Raw genomic sequence first — 6,170 nt, 5'->3', positions numbered from 1 at the left:
GTGCTCTAATTATGATTGTGCTCCCCGATTTTCGGATATCAAACCATTGATTGATTTGAATCATCAATCTTTGAACTTTCAATTTTTATTCGTGGGAAGGGAAAAAATGAGTAAAAACCCTTATCGAGACTTTGGATTCGGGGGTTGGTTTCGAATAGGGAAGGTGTTAAGCACCCTAAACGACTTCGGTACTCCGAAGGAACCTCTTACCTAGATTATCTTGTGCTAAATTCATTTGCTTACTTGAAAAATTATTACCTAAAAATTTAAGTGAAAGAATGGAGGGAGAAGAAGTATGTTTTTGGTTATTTTTATTTGATTTGGAAGGACAAGTCCTCTGCCTACGTACCCTTTTGGGAAAGGGATCAAAACCGACGTAGTTCCACTAAAAAAATTCTTTGGTGGGTTAGGTTGATTTTAAGATTTTTGAAAATGGTTTTAAGAAGAGAAAGAGGCCTCAAGGCATGAGATAAAAGAAATGAGTGAGGTTGATTGAAAGTTTGATTAAGAAATAAAGGAAAAAAGTTATTAAGAAAATGATTTTGAAGTTTTGCATATTTGATTTTTTTTGAGAAAAATGATTTTTCTAAACTAACAGTGAAAACTAATGTAACGTCGTAAAAACGAGCGGAAAGCAGTAAATAAATTGAGGTAGTGTTGGTGCAAGCGTCGGTGCTTGTGTTACATACATTATTACATCAATTCCTAAATACAACCCTAAGGCCTTTATGCCAAAATAAAAATGCGAGAAATAAAATTACATCAATTCCCTATTTATACACACTAAATCAATGACAAAACAAAATGATGAGAAAATTAAATGTGCATGCTATGATTCAAGACAAAAATTAAATTGTTAGTAACATAAGAAATATCATGGTGAATGAGACATAAGTAATAAAAAGCAAGGAATTAAGACAAGCAACAATTAAGATCATCATATAAGAAATAAACAAAAAAATTTAAAAGAAAACAAATAGGATGTATTTTTAAAATTAGAGAAAATTAAAATGGTGAGAACAAAATTTTTTTGGAATTTTTTCTAAACACAAAAATGTCAAAAAAGTGTAAAAAACAGTATTTAAAAATAAAGACAATTAAAAATAAGAAATAAAAAAAATTGGCTCAGCAGGATCTAATCTGGACCGTTGGATGAATCCAGAGGTCCAGATCTGAATCCCAAGATCTCATCACAGCCATAGGATCTAAGATCCAACGGTTTTAAAAATAAACAGAAAAAGGAAGGATATACTGGAAGCACAGTGACCGTCAGATCAACGATCTGACGGTTCAACATCAGGCACGCAGTATTCCACATAAAAGAAACAAACACTCAACCACCTACGAGATGCATCATCGGCCGTTAGATCTACGATCTGACGGCCTAGCTTTAAGCATACACGATAATATGATAGAAAAACACACATGGAATTAAAATAAAATGATGAGGTTATATAAAGTGGTTTCACCAAAAAAAACAACATAAATCTAACAAACCTTCTCTCTCTAAGTTAAACTTAGAGAGAGAAGCTCTCCCTTTTCTCTAAACAACGTCGTCGGAGAAGATGAGGAGGAGTGGTCGGAGCTGCTCCGGCGCGGGGGTCGGCCATAGCGCCGCCGCGTCGGAGCTTTTTTTATTTTTATTTTTGAAATTTTTTTACATCAAAAGCTTCTTCTCCTTCTTCTCTATACAAATCCGGTGTTAGTTTTAAAAGGGGTAGAGAGATTTGAGCTAGATCTAGCAAAGAAAGTTTGAGTGAAATTACCTTCGGTTTCAGAACGGAGAAGACCGGATCTACTACTTTAAGCTCGGATTCACTTTCTTCTTGCTAAATTCCTCCGATCCAGCTCGAATCCAGTCCGATTTGCTTTCCTTTTGCTCCGGTTCGGTTCTCTTCTCTTTCTTGCTCGATCGGTTCGGATTTACTTCGATTCACGCTCCAATCTTCTTCTTCGATTTCGGTTAGATTATGGCTTGAACGTGTTGGATTTACGGTTTGGTATGGTTTGTGTTGTTCTAAATCCGAGAATGAAACAACTTGTGTATGGGTGAAATGAAATGGTTCGTGACTGTTGTTTGGGATTACGTGAGATTTGAGGTGAATTTCTGGAAAAAAAATGAAGGTTTATGATGAACGCATATGAATGTTCATCATTTTCTTTGATTTTTAGTGTTAGATCTGGAATTTGGATGAGAGAGAGAACGGGAAAAGTGTTTGTGATATGATAGGGACTAATTTGACTCTGATTGAACTTTTTCTGACCCTTTTCCTGTAGCAGTAATTGCAGCTATTTATACTGCTAAAAACTAGGGTTTTGGATTAAAGGACCAATAGATTTTGGACACCTGGACATGACTGAAACTAAAGACTTAAAAGAACAATAAAAAAAGTTTAAAAAAAGGAAATACTTGTAAAGTTAAAATCAAATGATGAAAAAATAAAAGAGGAAATTAAATTATGAGAATTAAAGATAATAATAAAGATGGAGAAAATGAATTAATAAAAAATAAAAACATCTCTTTCGGAAACCAGAATGAGGTACTCCAAAGTAACCTCCCTGTCGAAATTTCGTTTGAAATGATTAAAAAGATGCGATTTTTTTTAAAATACGATTAGACCTTTGACTGTTATGACTAAAAACAGTATAAAATGCGTTATAAAATGACTTGACTGTTATGACTAAAAAGACTATAAAATGCGTTATAAAAATGCAGATGAAGTGATTTTAATTGTTGTAAAAATGCAAGCGGGGACTTAAATGCAAAATAAAAGTTTTTTTTAAATGATTAAAGACAAAAAACACAAGTTTTAAATGGTAAAAAAACGAATAAAAGAGAATGTGGACTATTTCAAAATATGGACAAAAAGATTTTAAACGGTCCAAATTTGGGGTATGACAACGATCATATGTTTGAATGCATGAAATTGGTGATAATTGAATTGTTGTTGGTGAAATTGCATGTTCAAAGTATGTGAAAGTGTTATATGTTGAATTATGCTCTAAATGTTGAATTGTGCTATGTTGTTGTTGAATTATGATGAGATTCATGTTCAATTGATGTTGTTGTTGCTAAGTGATATTGTTGTTGATGATTCATGGCTTGGGTGTTCATAAATCATGATTGGATGATGAGAATTAAGTTGTTGTTGTTGGTTTTGTGAAAATGGGTACTTTGTGAGTTTTGCTCAAATTGATGAATTGTGATGTCGTGTTGTTGAATTATGGTTGAATTCATGTCTAAATGAAGTGTTGTTGAATTAAATATGTTGTTGTTGTTGAATTATACCATGGGTATTCCATTTTGTGAAGTTGTTGTTTGAATTGGTGAAGTTGTGCTAAGATGTTCATGTGAAGGACTCAAAATGAACTTTCGATATACAAAGTTTTTGACTGAGTTGTCAGTGTTATTGGATGAGTTAAACTTGGTAGAATTTCTGTTTTTATGTTGTGGTTGTGATAGTCGAGTCGTTTGGGAGAAAATGAAAGTTTCGTGTGAAAATTCAATTGTTAACCGTTTTGTAAAATGAGTGTTTGTGTAAGGTTTTGGAAAATGAAGTTGGGGTTGTTGAAACTTGAATTTTTCTGTACATTAAGATAAGGCTAAGTGTCAGGAACATGTAGGTGAAAACGGCATCGAAATTAGATTAACAGTTTGATTTTTATGCGCGAAAACGTGAAGGATGAAAATCTGATGTTGTTTGTCAAGCTATGATCGTGCCACGGTGTGGGACCAACATGCCACGATTTTGATCAGGATTTTAGTCTTTCTGATCCTGGAAAAATCGTGCCACGATGGGAGACCAATGTGCCACGATGCTGTCAGACAAGAAATCTTAAAAATGCAATTTTCTTCGATCCAATTGTTTCCAAACTTATTTCTAAGTGTAGGGACTTTATCTTAACCATCTAGGGGTGCTTTTATGAAAGAAATAACTTTGTACAAAGGGTTTATCGAGTTCTTGTGTTGTTTGACTTTAGTGAAGTTTTATGATACGAATCTTGCAAAACTTTGAAATTTAAGTGAATTGGCCTATGAGACGTTGATGTATACACTACTGCACCCATATGTGATTTGTGTATACACTTAGTTGAGGTTTTCAAATGTGTTTGCTTTGTTTTGTCGGATAACTTGGAAAATGGTAAAGTGAGAGACGAACTTTGTCGAAAACGATTCTTTAAAGCCAATTACCTTTTAATCTTTTGTGAATAGCCTTATATGACTAAATGAAGATGTGTGAATGAATTGTTAGATGTTGGATATGATGTAGTTGATGTTGAATAGTGCATATATGTTAATTGATGAGGATATTGTTGGTGAATACATATATGTTGATTGATTGCGATATTTTGGTGATGACTCTTAATTGAATAATGACATGTTGATTGTGTGGATGTAAATGCTTGATAATGCAATTGTTGTTGAAGTTGAGCAATGTAATTCGAGGTGTAATTTTACATTGTGTTCTTGTATGTTGAGTAGTTTGCATTATTGGGTCGTTGCTTATGTCCATGCATCATTGTCATATCGAGTCACAAGCATGTATGTATCGGAGTTAGCCGCATTGCATAATTAACATGAGTTGAATTGTTGCATGTGAATGATAATTGTTGAAGATTGTGATCAGATTGTGAATGATCTGAATTGATGATAAGTGTGCTTGGTGAATACTTGATCGTAATATTTTGGAATGTTATGTAAATGTACATATTGAATTAACTGTTTATGTAAAGTGCTTGGAATTGATTCCAATTCCTATATGCTCAAATCTCTGTTATGTGGATTATGATTGATGTAATGCTTACCCCTAGTGGTTTTGACCGCCTACCTGTCTGTTTGGATGGGTAGACGTTGTGCAGGGTTAGTTTCTTCGGTGAGTTGCTTGATGCTTGGTCGGATATCGGGAGCTATATCTGGTATTGGTTTCGTAGAGTCTAGGATAGGATCTGATCTAGGTGTTTGTATATGATTATCTAGATTATCTGTTTTGGATTTATTCATGTTGGAGATTTACCCATGTGTCGGGACTTGGAGAACTTTTATGTTGATGTATTTTGATATTATGATATGTATGCTTTAAAGTATATGGTTTGTATCCGCTGCGACTATTGAGATTTTTATGCATGCATGGTGTTTTGGTTTTTGTTGATGGCATGACGTCTATTTCTTGAATATTTATATTATTCGCGTATTTTATCACTTTAATATAAATAGGGCGTTACACCGTACACTTGCGGTTTTATCCCATCAAGTTTTTGGTGCCACTGCCGTGGAGTTAACTAATTTAATTAACCTTTTCTCTGTGATTAGAATCTTTTCTTTTTCCATTTTCTTCTACCACTTTCTTTCTTTTCCTTACCATTAACTTATTGGGTAGCATAAAATAATAAACAACATGGCTGAGGAACGCACTCTTAAGGAGTATGCAATCCCTTCTACGGATGAGCCATGTGCTATTATAGTTTACCCAACGGTTGAAGGTAATGACTTTAAAATAAAACCTGCACTACTAAGTTTGGTACAACAAAACCAGTTTTCTGGATCACCCACTGAGGATCCAAATCTGCATATTTCAATCTTTTCGAGACTCACTGTAACTTATAAAGCTGACCAAGAGGCCATTAGACTACATCTCTTCCCTTTTTATTTGAAAGATAGGGCCAGCAGTTTGTTTAATTCTTTAAAAGATGGCTCCATCACTTCATGGGATCAATTGAGGTGAGAATTCCTTTGCCGATTTTTCCCCCGTCTAAAACCGCCTAACTTAGGGCAAAGCTTTATCAATTTACTCAAGAAGACGGGGAATCTCTTTACGATGTGTGGGAGTGTTTTAAAGAAATGCTTAGACTTTGTCCCCATCATGGTTTGGAGAAGTGGTTGATCATCCACACCTTTTACAATGGTTTAACATCTAACACTAAGATAATTGTTGATGCAGCTGCAGGTGGTGCCCTAATGAACAAGGATTTTACAACAGCTTACGCCTTGATTGAAGACATGGCTCTAAACCTCTTCCAATGGACCGAAGAGAAAGTCATCGTGGATTCTTAACCCTTTAAAAAGGAGGCAGGTAAAAACAAAATCGCTTATGTCATCATCCAAAATAAATTTCCACCAAAGCTTAAGGATCCAGGAAGTTTTTCCCTACATTGTGTCATAGGGTCATAAA

General features: G+C 34.4%; 1 non-coding gene across 1 annotated transcript; it reads right to left on the bottom strand.

Annotated features, from left to right (window-relative positions):
• Nucleotides 1-5,761: 5,761 nt before the first annotated feature.
• On the bottom strand, nt 5,762-5,868 carry LOC112416114 (small nucleolar RNA R71). The gene has a single exon (XR_003006429.1). It is a non-coding gene; the product is annotated as a small nucleolar RNA R71 (small nucleolar RNA).
• Nucleotides 5,869-6,170: the final 302 nt, after the last annotated feature.

Source organism: Medicago truncatula, chromosome 2, assembly GCF_003473485.1.
Source record: "Medicago truncatula cultivar Jemalong A17 chromosome 2, MtrunA17r5.0-ANR, whole genome shotgun sequence".
Taxonomy (NCBI): Eukaryota; Viridiplantae; Streptophyta; class Magnoliopsida; order Fabales; family Fabaceae; genus Medicago; species Medicago truncatula.
This window is presented reverse-complemented; position numbering and strand designations above follow the sequence as displayed.